This window comes from Xiphophorus maculatus, chromosome 21 (assembly GCF_002775205.1).
Source record: "Xiphophorus maculatus strain JP 163 A chromosome 21, X_maculatus-5.0-male, whole genome shotgun sequence".
Taxonomy (NCBI): domain Eukaryota; kingdom Metazoa; phylum Chordata; class Actinopteri; order Cyprinodontiformes; family Poeciliidae; genus Xiphophorus; species Xiphophorus maculatus.
Window position 1 is genome coordinate 23,381,528 of NC_036463.1, and position 16,482 is coordinate 23,398,009.

The following is a 16,482-nucleotide window of genomic DNA, read 5'->3' on the forward strand; positions in this document are numbered from 1 at the left end:
TTTCAGTCAGTGACTTGGACTTTTACCAAAGTCATATTTTGGAGAGGTACTTTTACTTTTACTTGACTCTGAGTAAAAGTATCCAGTACTTTATACAACACTGGAAAAATGTCTTAAGTTAAATAATCTGTCAGTGGAACTAGTCTTTAATTTGATTTAAAAAATTAATTATTAACTTAAAACACGCTCCAATGTTTTGCTGAAAGTTTCTTGTAAGTCAGTTTTTTCTAATTTTAAGTGTCTTAAGAAACTATAAAACACTTGGTAGGATTTTGTGTTTTTGCAGTGCGTAGTTCTTAAAAATGGAAAAACGACCAAAACCAAGCAGATAATTTAAAATTAGAATGATGTTTTTTAAATTAATTTTAGCGTTTTGATGTGTTTCAGATGGAGACGCGTCCCAGTAACCAGCCGCCTGACCGAAGCATCACTGGACTGAAACCTTCTGCTTATTTTAAACTTTTCTCTGCCTTCAGAAGAAGATGAGCTGCTCTTCATCCTGCTGAGGCTCAAACTGGACAGTAAAGCCCCTAAAAGCTGCTTTTTAGTTTCTCATCAGGAGTTTTGGAGAATCTTTGAATGAAGTTCCTGGATTTATTTTTCTCTAATCTCTGGATGTTGCTGCAGCGAGTCCTGGCTCTGCTGCAGCTGTAGGGGGAATTTACTGGTGTAAAGAAAACCAGGAGCCCTAAAAATGATGGTTTAGAGGTTAAACTGGGGTTCTGTGGAGAGGAAATAAGTAGTCAGTATCATGCACTGCAAAAACACAAAATCTCATTTAGCCTTTTGGTTCAGTTTCTAGTGCAAATATGTCAAAGAAATAAATCAAATCTAAACAATAAGTAACTTTCCATATATAGCAGCTTGTTTTAAGTCAATAATTCTTTAATATTGATAAAAAGTACCAGTTCCACTGGCAGATTATTTCACTTTTCCAATGTTATCAGTAGAATAATCTGTCAGTGGAGCTAGATCTTTATGTCAAAATAAAAAAAAAATACTGACTTAAGACAAACTCCTACATCCTGCTGTAAAGTTTAGTTTAGTTTTATTTCAGTTTTACTAAATATTTACATTAAAATTAAACCGAAAATACTGGGTAAGATTTGTATGTTTTTGCAGTGCATCAACAGCAAATAACTCTCCAAACATCTTCACCCTGAATAAATCTAGATTTTATCCACTATTGAAGATAAAAGCTAAAATAAAAGTCAGACTGTAGAGGATTATTATGTTCATTTACTGAGTCTAAAGAGAACAGAAACATGGAAGAAGATCGTTTTGGATCACTGACCTGGTGAAAGATGAAATCTGATGATGAAGCGCCGCAGCATCACAGGTCCTCCACCGTGCCAGACAGGAGCCACAGTTTGCTGATTAAACCACACAGACGCAGTGAAAATGTCATAAGTTGATGTTCATTGATCCTCTGTTTGCTGCGGTTCTCTACCAGAGTCTTTAACATTTTACTCTTCCTCACTGCGCCTGGCAGCAACAGGAACTCAGGTCCGGTTTGCCGCTGGTTTAAAACTTTAACGTCCCTCTGAGTTCGGCAGGAAGAAGTTTTCTCAGAAATGCCTTTGTGTGTTTTTATTTTGATGCCTTTGTGGCAAAATGAGGTTAGAAATGCCCCTCAGCACTGATCATCTAAAGAAACACATGAATAAATAAAAATCACTTCGTTTGCTTTGATTTTCAGGCCAGTAAAATTAATCCCATCATACATTCTAAAATGTTTTGTGGGATTTTTACCCCACCTGATTAAATCTACAGATTTTCTACATTTTTCATCTTTAACAGAGGAGATATATATTTTATACTGAAGGTGTAACCTGCCTTTTAAACGTGTCATGAATAAAGTTTTTATTAAAACAAACAGAATCAGTTTTATTGTGACTTCATTGGTTTTTAGGAACAGATTTTTTTAATCTGTGCATAAGATGAGCTCATGATGCAGAATCACCTCCACCTGAGTTTCATTATTATTACTTCTGGGTTCGGCATTTTGAGTCATCTTGCCAGGTTTCATGTTTTGTTTAATGATTTTCCAGTTTTATGGTTTGGACTCATCTGACTGTCACATGTTCGTCTCTCCTGGTTTTATTTTTTTCATGTCTCTTCTCGGTTTCTGCTCCTCCAGTTTAAACTGCCTGCTGCTAAATCTTCTGCTGGTTTTCTTGCTTTTTTCTGTTTGTCGTGTTTTGAAATTGGACTCTGGAACTAAATTTGTTATTGACCTTTGACCTCTCAGTCTCTGTTCATTATTGTTTTCTGAACCCCAGGCTGGTGAAGTGTGGTATTATAGATGAAGGGGTGAATTTGATCTCTGGTGTTCTCATACAGGAAAACTTTCACACAAATACGGAATAAACAAAAACAACTTATTTCTAGAACATGATTTATTCACAAAATATTTCAACTGTCAGCTTAGAAAACAACAAAATCTTTAATTAGGCTGGTAACACTCAATAGAGCAAGTAAAGACAAAGAAACACATGAGGACTACTAATGTACAGCAACAAAAGGAACAAATTTGAGAATAAAACAATGCTGTGATGTCATAGCTCACTATAAATATATATATATAAATATAAATATATATATATGTTTAGAGAATTGTGAATGTGCAGTCAGAGCAATAAAAGTGAACTCTGGTCCTCCAAACCTCAGACTTGGCCTGGTTGAAGTGAACTCTGGTTTGGATTAAAAGCACATGTGAACGCCAAGCGTAGCTGCTGTCATGACAACTGCATCAGGTTTATTGATGTTTGATTTAAGGTGGCAGTAGTTAAAGTTTATTTAATATTAAACATTAAGTTTAAATGTGTGGTAGTTTTAGTAAATTTGTGTTGATGTCATTAAGTTCGGTTAAATGTACATTCAAATGTGGGGGAACCTTTTATTTCGTTCCGCGGACCATGTGTTGCCTGGGGAAGCATTAGCCGGAGCACTGAGAGCCACATGGGGATTCAAGCTGAAACTTTATTCCTCTGGAGTCAATGCGGCTAATGAGGTACGGTTTTGTTTATTTGTATCTTTTATTGATGTAAATCCTCCATTTATTGTGAACTGATTTGGGTTTGTGTTACCTTTTGTTTTTAGTTCTGACGGCTTTTTTTGGGCACTTTGTAAAACGTGTCCACAATAAATGGCTGTAGAAACCAAGAACTTTTTTTTTTAACAAATTAATCAGAAACAAATAAGGCAATTACAGTAGTGGAATTCTGTATAAGGCACATATAGAAGAGGCATATTTAAAATGGAATACAGAGTAATATTGATAATAGAAAATTAGTATTACAACAAGTAATAGTAAAACAATAACTAAAAAGAAAAAAAGGCAAAGGGGGATTCATGTATTAGGATTAATATACATCAGTGGGCAATTCCATTAATATTTCAGCCAGGGATTCATATGATTCAATACATTTCAAGGATTTCAAATATAACTGGAATTCAGATAAGAAGATGTTAAAAACTGGGGATGATCTCAGCACTCTTTGTTTATGAATAAAGAATTTTGCCAAACAAAATATTAAGTTACGACAGAGTTCTGTAGTTTTGTTTATTAATAACACTCCAAAAGTTACCATATCTCTAGAAATAGATTCAGGAAGTGTGATTTTTAAACTGATCCACCTTTCTAAGCAATTCCAGAATGTTTTGGTTTGGTTGCATTCATAGAAGATATGGTCTATCGTTTCAATATCACGTTCACAAAATGAGCTCTTATTGTCCTCGATATTAAAGCGATTTCTTATTATGTAGCACCTTAAACCACTCTATGAGAAAAACTAAAATGGTGGGTGCTTGGGTTCGACATCAATGAGGTAATACCACTGACCGGGTTTGTAACAAATGTGACCCAGAGAAATAGAAATTCAGGCGAAATTACTCAGCTTCACTTTATTAACTACGGTGACAGGGACCCTCACTGTTAATCACCATTGAACTGTAAGCTGTGAATACTTTTAAGTTTTAGGAAAACAACACAAAAAAATGGAAAACAACATATACTTTTCACATAAGGCAACACATAAGGCGGGCCCACTAAACACTTAATGTTCACAAGCAATGTCCAAGCTAATATATCGTCCTGAACAGTCAGTTCTACTCACGACCTTCAAATGGTGGTGGAGAAATGGGAAAAGACCCGAGAAAACCCAACGGTGCAGGCCTGTGACCAACGAGGAGTAGACGTTGAAATCCCAGAGGGAGGACGAATGAAAGAAACAATTTGAGAGCGGTGCAATTCGGGGAAAACATAGGAAACGCTGAGATGCCTCCCTCCTCTCAACTCCGCCGCGGCTCAACGGCTGCCGCAGGACCGTGGCGCTAAAGCGTTAGCCCACTTAGCTTAGCCCGAAGTCCGTCGCGACCACTTGCTCCGGCCCCCTCCTGCCTCGTCCCTCCAGCGTCCACTGAACTCCTTCAACTTCTCCCGACTTCCGTGCTCTCTCGTCCTGTTGTCCCTCTGTCTCTCCTTTTCGTCTCTCCTCTCTTTCTTATTTATTCCTCTTTTCGTTATTGTTTTTTTTTTTTTTCCGTCCGCCTCCGTTCTCCACCCTTCACTCCTTTCTCCCTTGCTCCCGCCCTCTCCTCCTCTCCACCAATCCCCATCCCGCACCGGACAAACTGTCCCCACTGCCAATGAAAATGGTGAGATCAGAGAATGCGCAGTGCAGCTTACGTCACACTGCTTCTTTCAGTTACAATATTTACACAATAGCTCACTAACAAACAATAGTTTTCATCATCAAATAAGACAATTACTCAATAGTGACCTTTATATTATTCAACTATTAAGGTGAAGGAAAATACCAATGTATTTCTTTCAGAAAGAAGAATACTAAACACTTAGTTGTTCACCAATGTATGTTTGAGTAAACAGTAATTTACTTTTAATATACTTGTATCTTATTTTGAATTATGTAAAATTAACCTTAACAAATAGTAACTACCATAACCTCAGTTTGTCACTGGGCTACAATTAATAGTTCTTTCGAAGGGTAAATTGCATTTAAAATTTTAAAGTGTGTTTCTTTAGCTTTTGGTTGTATGGGGAGTTTAAAATAAAGAGTTCTTAACGTTTCAATTGATTTATTATCAAACTTGGAAAGAATGTTATTTCTATTAATTTTCCCAGGGAACAGAGTTTCATTAAGACAGTTTCTAATTGTGTGGTTATTGAATTTTTGGTCAGTCAATAAAATTCCATTAATTAATAAATTTGGTAATTGTTGGGTCATCGGATTATTTATCATCAAGTTTTTTACCTGATTAATAAATTGTTTCAGAAAGGCATTAAATAATTTGGTAAATTCAGCTCTTGGGGGAAAGAATTGATATTGTGCACATAATTGTTCATAGTTTAACAGGCAACCATTAGCATCCATTAAGTGTATAATAAACCAAATATTCTTCTCCATCCAATCTTTGTAAAATAAGGATTTATTGCGATGTAATATGAATCTGTTATTCCATATGATAGAGGAGTGTGGCGAGTAGTTATGTACATAGAGCATTTTCCAGTATAGTAATACTTGTTTATGGAACTCTGATAGTTTAATGGGTAATTTATTTATATTGAAATCAAGTTTTAAACCACCTATTTTGTTAAATACATAATTAGGGACACAATACCAAAATAACTGAGAATTTTTAACCCAGGATTTCAACCAATTAATCTTAAGGGTTCCGTTAAGACATTCAAAGTCAATTACTTTCAACCGCCATCTTTGAATTGTTTCACCATATGACTTTTCCGCAGGTAGTGTGGCCTGTTCCTCCAAATAAAGTTCATGTTCATTTGGTTAATAGTTTTAGTTAAACTATTTGGGATAGCAGTGCTACAAGTTGAGTAAATTAATCTTGATAAACTTTCCATTTTTGTTAAATAAATGAGAACCACAGCAGCAGGAGGTGGAGCAGAAGTTGCAGGTTTGGTCTTCAATAGAACCGAGTCCACCGGATATTAACCTTTTAAAACACAGGAGTCTGAAACTGTAGGCTGCAAGGGAAACTTTTGGACGTATTTCTGCTCCATAGCAGTGTTAGAGGTAGTATGTTGACGATCTCCTATTGGCAGCACCTGATGCTGAACTCTGTAAAAATGAGAGTTTGAAGCTACTCCATTTTCTTGCTGATAATGGACACAAAGTTAGCAAAACCAAATTGCAGTTTGTGCAACCTTGTGTGACATTCCTGGGACATGTGATTTCAGAACAAGGCAGAACTATTTCTGAAAAACGCATTTCAGCAATAGTTTAGCTGCCCCTCCCACAAACAAAGAAACAGTTGTTAAGAAAAATGATTATTTTTTTTGGTGCTAAATACAGTTAATCGACGACATGTGTAACAGTTATATACAATACTCTTATTTGGAACAGGTTTGTCCATGATGACAGGACTTTTCGTCTTCAGCGTAGTCTTCCTGCATATGAGAGAGAAGGAGAAGTCCGACTAAAGCAAAGACGACAAAAAGTGTGAAATTTTAAAGTGCGATGGGAAGAATTGAAACTGAAGGTCCTTATGGGTCAAAGGTGTCATTTTGATTTTCTGAATCAAAATGACACCTTTTTTGATTTTCTGAATTTGTCTGCTTTGTCTGTAAGCAGACAAAGCAGGGCCTTTTTTTCCTCCCCCGCTGACACCACAGCAATAAAATTTACAGTCCGATGGGGAGGGGAAGAGACTCTTTGGAGCCAGGGATCTGCCCGTATCAGGCGGAGATGAACACGAGGTGGTCCGCCCTTTTGCTTGGACAAAAAACAGACACCTTTGCCATAATGAGGGGTGAAGGTTATCCCGCAATAGTCAGCCCCGCCCACTCCTCACTACTCCACAGGGCTGCCTACTGACCAGTTCTCTGTCTAACAGGTCCGGAAAATCTCTGAGACCTGGGTATTACCCTAAAAGTACTCTATAAGAGATAATCTATTTAAACTGGTGGCGAAAGTGATTCGTCTAGCTCTAACTACCTCCAATCCAGAAGTTATGACCCTTTACAGTTAAGAAACAATCAGCTGAGTAGCCCTCACAGCTGCATAATTCCAATAACCACTTCTGTTAACGGTAGCCCACTTTCTAAATCATAACTTGCACTTGGAACCGGCTAGATTATGTTTAGTGACTTAGATGTAAGTCCCAGGGTCATTATTTACTCTCACCAAAGGAAATTATGAAGCCTCCTATTTACTGGAATCATGCACATTAGTTTTACCTTAATTAAAAGAACTGAACGAAGATTAAATGACTCTATTAATTTCAATGTCCACCAACCTCATTAGAATTTTATAGTATAAATTTATTAAGCAAGCTTAAGCAGGGATATGCGACATACAAATCAATAATCAATCGTATATAGATCAAAAACAGTGTAATAAAATTTACATGTACAATCATACTACCCTGTCTCCTTTCCCTAAGAGTTAAGTCGCACGTTCTGAAATGGAATTTCGAGGAGCAGATTCAACTCATACCCAGACGATGGTGGATCTTTTAGCAACAGGAATTTCTAGCATCCTTGGTTGAGGTCTTTGTCTCGTGTGGAAAAATCCTCCTTAGAAAGGTAACAAAGCAGAACGGGTCCAAATCCTTTTGCAAAACCCAGTTCCTCATCCCTGAGGGACCTTTGTCCTTCCTCCAAGTCTTGTTGCCGAGTTTGAAATTGCTGGGCTGAGACGAGACCGACGGTCGAATGAAGAACCAGGGCTGGGGCGATGGAACCCAGTCCTTTCTTGGCGGTGTGAAGTCCGAGCTCCCCCGTGGTTCTGAAGTGCGGTCCGTGGCTCAATCTGCTGCTGCAGGTTGTCTCTTCTTCTGCGCCGCCGGACTGGGAACAACTGGTTCCTCTTTGCAGCCCCTTTTTATACATTTCTCCCCCATGTGTGTGTATGGGGAGGTTTGGTCTACGTGACTTTTTCCACATCTGCTGTCTCTCATGAAAAAGTCCCCACATTGCTCAACCTGTTCTTGCTGACCGTCGTGGAAAGTTCCGTACTTCCCCATTCCCCGTTGCCTCAGCCAAACTCAACACACCACCCATCCTGTGCGCTTTGGCCATCTGTTCAGAACTGCTTGCGACATTTCCTGTTTCAGGGCTGTACTGCATTCCTCTCTTTTCCTATAACTCACTATTATTCATTAAACACATTCAACCTGTTGTTAAACCTGTTTGAATTAATTTCAAATGATTGCAACTTCACATTCATTGACAATAAATCACATCTTTCTCTTATTATTAATCATTAAACATAATTATCACATTGTTAAATCATTACAGATCATTAATCAGAGATTTTTTGTAGACAGTTATTGAGCGATTACTTATACTCATATTATTCAGACATATTCAACTTAATTAACTTTTAATCAAACTACAAGATTACTTTATTTCTTCCAAGCCATTATGCACCTTTTTCTGCGTGTGCCTGGAAAGATCTCATACCCTTATGCCAGTTTTCTTGACAGGGGAGTTTCCAAGTTCTCTGAGTGCTGAGGGAGTTTCTAATAGGTCAGCATGAGGAACGCCTTGACTGCATATATTAAATAGGGAAACACCTCTTTAGTTTAAAACTCCGTGTTAGGAAAAAATCCAGAGAGAGAGAGAGCGGCCGCTATTTTTTGCCTTTTTGTATTTGTTTTGTGTTTGTCTGTCTTTCCCCTTGTGTGTCTTTATTTTTTATGAGAAAAATGCATATCTCTGTTCCTCTGCAGCTTTGTTGTTCATTGCTTTGTATGAGATTAAACTCTGTGATCTGTGACGTCAACACGCTTTGTTGTTGTTTCGTTTTAGCAGCACGCGGTCGCTGCACGTCGCCCACAGAGAGCGTCACTCGCCAGGGACTCGGAGAGAAAAGAGGAAAGAGCCAAAACTTTTTGTCCAAAGCTAGCATTAAAATGATCCTCTTTTTTAATACAGTTAATGTCCTTTCTAGGACTGTGTGGTTACTGTAGGCATTTTATCCCAAATTACGCTGAGGTTGAGAAACCATTAAGAGAAATATGTCATGAAAAAGGGTTATTGATGAGCTCGAAGGTTACATGGACAGCTGAAGCATTAACATCATTTGAAGCGCTGAAAAAACAATTACAAAAAGCACCCACTCTAGGCATTCCTGATCCAACTCGTCCGTTTACACAGACAGTGGATGAGCGGGGTGGCTGTATGACGTCAGTTTTGCTCCAAAAACATGGTGACCGATTGAAACCAGTCGCCTACTTCTCCTCCAAATTGGATGTTGTCACAGCTGGGCTTCTACCACTGTGCGCGAGTGGCAGTCGTATGAAAAGCTGTTTTAGCATCCAGAGAGCTTGTGGGTTATTCTGATCTGACCTTACTCGTTCCCCACTCTGTCACACTCATTCTAAATGAGCAGAGGACGGCGCATTTGTCAACTGCCAGATGGCTGCGTTACCACTGTTCTTTTAGATATGTCACACATAACCATTAAACGCTGTACAGTTTTAAATCCAGCTACTCTTTTGCCAGCACCTGTGGAAGGCCAACCACATGACTGTGTTGCTGAATGGGACGTCCTGTGTTTTCCCCGACCTGATCTGAAGCAAGAACCGCTCTCAGATGCAGAACTCACATTGTTTGTTGATGGAAGTGCATCCAGAGATCCGCACTCTGGCGCCATCTTTCACCACTACAAAGACCCCATTTCTTTAGGAGACGCGGCAGCTGATGCTGCTGCAAAATCTGCAGCCAGAAGGTCTCTACCCAACAACCATTCACTACTAAAAGTAAGAGCACTGACACTTTTGCCTCTTACTTTACAAGATTTTCAATCCCATGCAAATCCCTGCCTTCCTGAAAAAATTTTCAGACCCTTCTGCGTGACGTCACATGGTGTTGACCATGTGTCGAAGGGAGGAATGTTGAGGGAGATGGACAAATTATGGTTTACAATACATTTTTCAAAATCAGCTCACATTTTTTGTGAAAACTGCATTATCTGTGCTCAAAACATTGCAAAAGGTCACAAAATGCAAGGAACAGGAGCACACCCCCAGACACACACCTTTTCAACATGTGATGATTGATTTTATTGAGCTCACCCCATGTGAAAAGAAAAAATATTGTTTAGTGATGGCTGACATGTTTTCAAAATGGGTTGAAGCGTTCCCAGTTCAAACAGCAGATGCCTCCAAAGTAGCAAAAATCCTCCTAAGGGAGGTAATTTGCCGCTGGGGAGTGCCCAGAAGAATTTCTAGTGATAATGGAAGACACTTTGCAAATCAAATACTTACTGAACTGTCTAAAATATTTAATCTGGATCTAATAAAGTTAAAACTAACTGCAATATGTGAAGAAACAGGTTTGAACTGGGTACAGACTCTTCCAATTGCCCTAAAGTATATGCGAATGAGACGTCGTCAGAAAAATAACCTCAGTCCTTTTGATATTCTCTTTGCAGGTCCTCCAAACATGGGGATGGGACCCCCAGATAATTCTGGGAAAGATCTAACCACATGTGATGATAACATGATTAATTATTGCATTTCTCTAGCAGATCAGCTGAAAACCTTTAGACAACAGGCCCAAGGAGGCCAACCAGCACCAGCTACTAAACCACTGCATGATATACAACCAGGAGATTTTGTGTTTATTAGGAATTTTAGGAGGAAAAACTGGCGATCCCACCGGGGCCATCCATCAGAGGATGCTGAGGCAGCATTAAGAACATGGAGGGAACCAGACGACATCATCAGCGACACTGGATCACAGAGGCCTTGTGGCTTGTGTATTAATTGTGGTGGAAGACAGAAAAAACAGCGACAATGAGGAGTTATTACTTAATCCAAGTTTTTATTGCTCTAAGTATATTGTATTATCATATTATGAAGGAATTTGAAGTTTCTAACTCTTGTGAAACTTTTTATTGTACGTGTTTTCATCTTTATTTTTATTCATCTTACTATAGAAATAATTATTTTTAAGTTGTTTCAAGAGAAACAAAAGGGAGGAATTGTGGAATAAAATAATTATTCCCAGTGTGTTTACTTTTATTAGAAGTTTATTTAATATTTATCTTACAATGTTTAATTAGTTTATTATGTCTCACTCAGTCTTACAGAGTCATTGTTTCTCTTTTTAGCCTTCACAGTTTGCCTCAGTGTGTCAGAAGCTTAGCAACAGGCGATAAGTAAATAGTTGTCATACCTTGAGGAGGGACAAGACCAGACCGACGGCGGAGCGATAATTATTAGACACTGAATATTCTGTCTGAAACCCATTTTTAACTGAAAGTTTCATTTTTCTCTGTGTGTGTATTAATCTGATTAGCTCCTTGGGAATGTTGGTGGCGACACTCTGTCTGCGGGAGAAGGACGGTATACAGTTTATATAGAGAGGCGATTCCTTTGTCTAGTCAGATCTCTTCTGAGTTCTCCATCTGTGCAGATGTAAAATAAAGCTGTGTTTGGTTCTTTCTCTTTAACAAGGTTTGGACTTTGTTAATTTTTCTCGCTCCACAACCTCTATATTTAATAAAGTTTACTATCCATACTTCTGTTTTCCTTGTTTACAGTTTGATCAGGCTGTAAGTGTTAGGGTGAGGGTCAGATTACTGCCATGCCATACTGACCATTCCAACTACGGTAGTCTAAATATAACTTCACAGTTGCAAATGGTCCCAACACAGTTAATAGTGCCAATAGTGACCGAAATAAACTCAAGATTTTAGTTTGTGAGGAAAATAAAATATAATGAATCAGTTTAGCTCCAGTTTAAAAAATATTTGTGGGAGGAGAAGTCCTGCCCTGTCAGCTGTTGAGTTATTCATTCCAGTCTGACAAGGTCAGAGAGCGGAGACGAGTCAACATGTTCGCGTCCATTTTCTTGATTTTTGGGTTTTTTAACTGGACTTTTACATCAGCAGGTGAGCGTCACTTTTACACTCTTTCTTTTCTTGATATGATATTTGTACCCTCCTGTTGTTGTGGTAGATTTCACTTTAAAAATGAGGAAAGCAAAGTAAAACCAATAAGTAATGTGACTAAATCTCTGTTTTTATTCACCCCAAGGTGTTTAAATAAAATGCTTTTAGCCTTCAGATGCTAAGAAACTGTAGAGAAGCAAAAAGTTTTGGACATTTTAAAAATAACTTTCATAAGCTGGACACATGAAACTTTGACCTGGAAATGTCCACGTATCTAATCTCTGTAAATATTTGACAGCTGTCTGGGACAAGAGGTTTAAAGAAAAACTAAACTTTAAAATGTTAAACTAGTTTTGTTGTATCAAAGGTGGAGGCTTAGTTTCTGTTTTTTTTCTTGTCATACTGGATGAATAACATTCTCATATGAAGTTTTGCTTCATCATCTATCTATCTGTCAATCTTTACTTTTGTTTTCTTATTGGCTCTGGATGTGCATGGTAAATAATAATTACTCCAAGTGTGTCTTCCTTTACAGCCACACACTTTTAATAGATTTTGTATGACAGAGCATGATACATCAGTAATGATTGTGTCGTACGTTTTGGTAAATGGTGACAGAAGTGATGAAGGCCAGAGATTGTAGGACAATTCAAACCAACCAGAGAAACCCTCACTAACGACTCCAGAACAGAAACAATGTTTAGCTGTACAAGCAAAATGTAACTCCTTCAGCGCTCTACAGGTGTGTTAGAGAACTCCCCCTCCAGTACTCCTGAATCAAACGAATGACTTCTGCAGAAAGAATGCATCTTGAAGTTCAGGTTTGTGGTTCTACAAGTTTGAACTTTCGCTCTGCTGATGTAAAAACACAGAGGAGTTTAACTGAGAACATGGAGCAACCAAACTCCAACAAACAGCTGGAAAACTGAGATAAATATCAAAGCAGGAAATTAAAACAGGTTGTAAAATGAAGGTAAAACCAAATAGTTCTTAGTATTTCTCTAATTAATTGAATATCTAAATATCATGATGTGTATTTGTATTTGCTGAAACATAATCAGTTCTGCACATTTAGAGATTAAAAACTCTTCCAATGTTTCTTTACAAAATAACTCCAGTTCAGTCAGATTGAACAAAGTACATTTGGAAACATCAACTGTTTCAAGTATCAACACACATCTTAAGAAATCACTGATTCATTCATTGATTCATTCATTCATTGATTCATTCATTCATTCATTCATTCATTCATTCATTCATTCATTCATTCATTCATTCATTCATTCATTCATTCATTCATTCATTCATTCATTCATCTAAACCAGAGGTCTCAAGCTGCAGCCGTCCAGGACCAGAATCCTGCAGCTCTTACTGTTTCCTCGAGAGCAGAAGGCAGCTAATCAGTGTTGAACAGCAACAGGTGGGGGAGGGAGCATATGTGATCAGTGAAACTGCAGAAATCTGATCAGTCCTCGGTTCGATTCCCTTCCTCGGGATGTTTGCTGCATGTCTTCCTCCAGGTTTCTCACTGCCAGTTTGAAGGCCGTGAATCTTAGATGAGCCTCTGCTGAACCACCTGAACAGAATAATTAGGTCATTAAGGCTCTGGAGATCTGATCAACACAAGGAGGAGGTCATTAAGTCATTTCATTCCAGTGTTTTGTACCTGTGGCACATCTAAAAACTGCAGGACTGCGGCCCTTGAGGACTGGAGTTTGAGACCCCTGATATACTGTATAGCATCTATAGCATCTACAAACCGTGGGGTGAACTAACTACAGCGAACAAGTAGAAACAGACATTTATCCGACTGTTTGATGTTACTCAGCCTTAAAAAAGGTTGATGTTTTACAGTGACCATCTTCTCCTTCGTGTCTTTCAGATACTGATGTCTCCTGCCAGTTCAGAACCGATTGCATTCTGCCCTGCTCCTTTAATGTTGGCAATGAGGTCGTCATCCACTGGATCCTTAAGCCAGGAGATATCCAAGTACATTCCTACTACTACAACAAGGATCAGCTGGGTCTGCAGAACCCGCGGTATGAAGGCCGGACTTCGCTGTACCCTGAGCAGTTGGGTAGGGGCAACGCCTCGCTGCGGCTGAGCAACGTGAGCGTTGAGGACGAAGGCAGATATCAATGCTACACCAGCACTGTCAACGGAAACAAGGAGACATACATCCAGTTAAAGGTTTATGGTACGAAAACATTCAAACTCTCTCTTCTCTTTACACTCAGCTGCATTTAAACTTGTCTTTCCTAATGCAGACTCACTGACTCAAAGACTAAAGTCCATCATCATGATAATCTGTGACACACCTTAAAAGCTGCTCGTCTACATTTCTAACATAGTTAGGTGTAGTTTAAGTCCTTTAAAGGTGATCTATTATACTTCCTTTTACAGGGTAAGGCACATCTATGGCCTATACAAAACACGTTCATTCCATATTTTTGCACAAACTCATTCTTAGATAATGAGACTTTAGTTTCAGAATGAGCTGTTTTAGGGCGTCTGTTACTTTAAATCCATATAAGCTGCTGGCCACGCCCCCATCCTAACCTTTACAGTCACTTTGTGAAACTGGCCCCAAATAGTTGCTCTATTCTGGATGGTAAATCAACAACAAAACACTTGTTTGTCCAGCAGCCATTATGCAGCGGTAGAACCAGCTGACCAAATGTGCTGTTGTGCCACTTGTGTTGCTAGGTAACGGGCTGGGCTCAGCTGGGGTTGCTAGGTAACGCTGCAGCGCCTACTAAATATGACTTAATATCTTGGAGATTTTTGAAAGGGCTCATTTTCCAGACACTAAGAAACATTATAACTTATTGCCAAAAAAGAGCTTGGGCTGCTTTTAGAAGCAGCAGAGACCCGAATGGAATCATAAAAACGTGCAAAATGTGAATTTTTTAATAATAGGTCCTATTTAAAATAAGACTGAAAAAGGAAAAGTGGAGGCAGATCAGTCCAGTACAGCACTTATACACTTATATGAACCATTAGTACAATAAAAAGTCAATATTTTTAGCTATTACGTTTTTATAGAAACAGAATGTTGGTGTTTAGTTAAAGGCTGTAGTTTAATGATTTGATTTTCACTTAGGAGTCATAATTATCATTTCCAAGTAGAAAAAAACCCCAAAAGGTAAATATTTTGTCAGAAATTCGGTGAAAACATGGAGGTTCGCTCAGCTCTCACTCAAAATCCAACATGGCTGCTGCGTGTCTGAAACAAACTGTTTACACTTCTGACAGTTTGTTTCTCATTAAATCATTTTGAACAGATATTCCAACACGTCTGTAATTAAACATGCTTCTTTGGAGACTAAATACATAAAATCCAAGGAAAATATTTTACTAGCTGACATTGCTAATAGAAGCTAGCTTGTTAGCAAGCACACAAATTACTCTGCTTACAGTTGACACTGATGTATACATGCATGTATTTTTAAACATGTTTTCACTTGTTCCTGTGAGTTGTTTTAAAGTGTTTCATAGGTAAAGTTGGATTGGATGGAATAATTAGCTTTTCCCACCGGGTGTCGCTGGTTTCACTGGGTTTGATATTTTCTCCAGATTCAGAAGGAAATAAAAATGGCCACCAGAATTAGATTTTAGTTGAGACAGTTTTTGAAATGGCTGCATTTCTGTCTAAATCAACAATAATTAGCTCAAAATCCCATTTCATTATGTTGTAAAGTTAATGAACTTTCAAACTGCTGACACCTCGTTGAGCTCAGTGAGCAGCTGAAGAATCAGTCAGAGGTTCGGCATTTTTTAGTCAGTAACTGGTGAGAACAGTAGCAAGTTTGAAACTTCATGTTACAAAATAGGTTTGGATTTGAGATAAAAACGTTTGTGTTCAGATTGTTGTGACCTCGGTCAGCACCTGGACAGAAACGCTGCCAGAAGAGACTGATAGTTTTGTTCAAGGATGTGAACTTTAGAGCTGATACTGCAAAACCCTGAAGTCTGTGGAAAGTTGCTAATCTTACAAAAACTGAGAGGTTTTATTAAAACAACAATTGACACAGGAATAAAAGAAATAAACTGATAGACCAAATAAAACTCCAAGTGTGATTAATAATTCAGAACGAAAGCAGGAAACAACATGAGGCCAAAATTTAGGAGTAAAACACGCAACAGAGTTAAAATTTTATCTGGGTGAAGGATGACACATGAAGAATGTGTGATTACAACTTTTTAAATTCCTCAGGTTTCTCCTCAGGCCTTAAAGTGAAAAAAGAAAACTTTTAACATCAGAGGAAAACTCCCTGTTCTGGCCAGAGATCAGTCATTTCACAATTATTTAAGAAAACTCCTCCTGTGTGTCCCGTCCTTCATTACTAATAAACCAAAAAAAAAACAAAGATTACGCTTAAATGGTTAAAATGTATTTCAGGAATAAAACAGAAAGTAATTCTTTCCTGAAACTATGACAAAACTCCTGCGTAATATCAGGCCATCTGAAATATTTCAGGTAACTCAGGTGAGAAGATTCTTTCACTTCCAGTTATGATCTGCAGCTGATGGTGTTCATCAGGCTCCATCTTCACTACTTTTCATTCTCCATATCTATATGTTGACATTATAG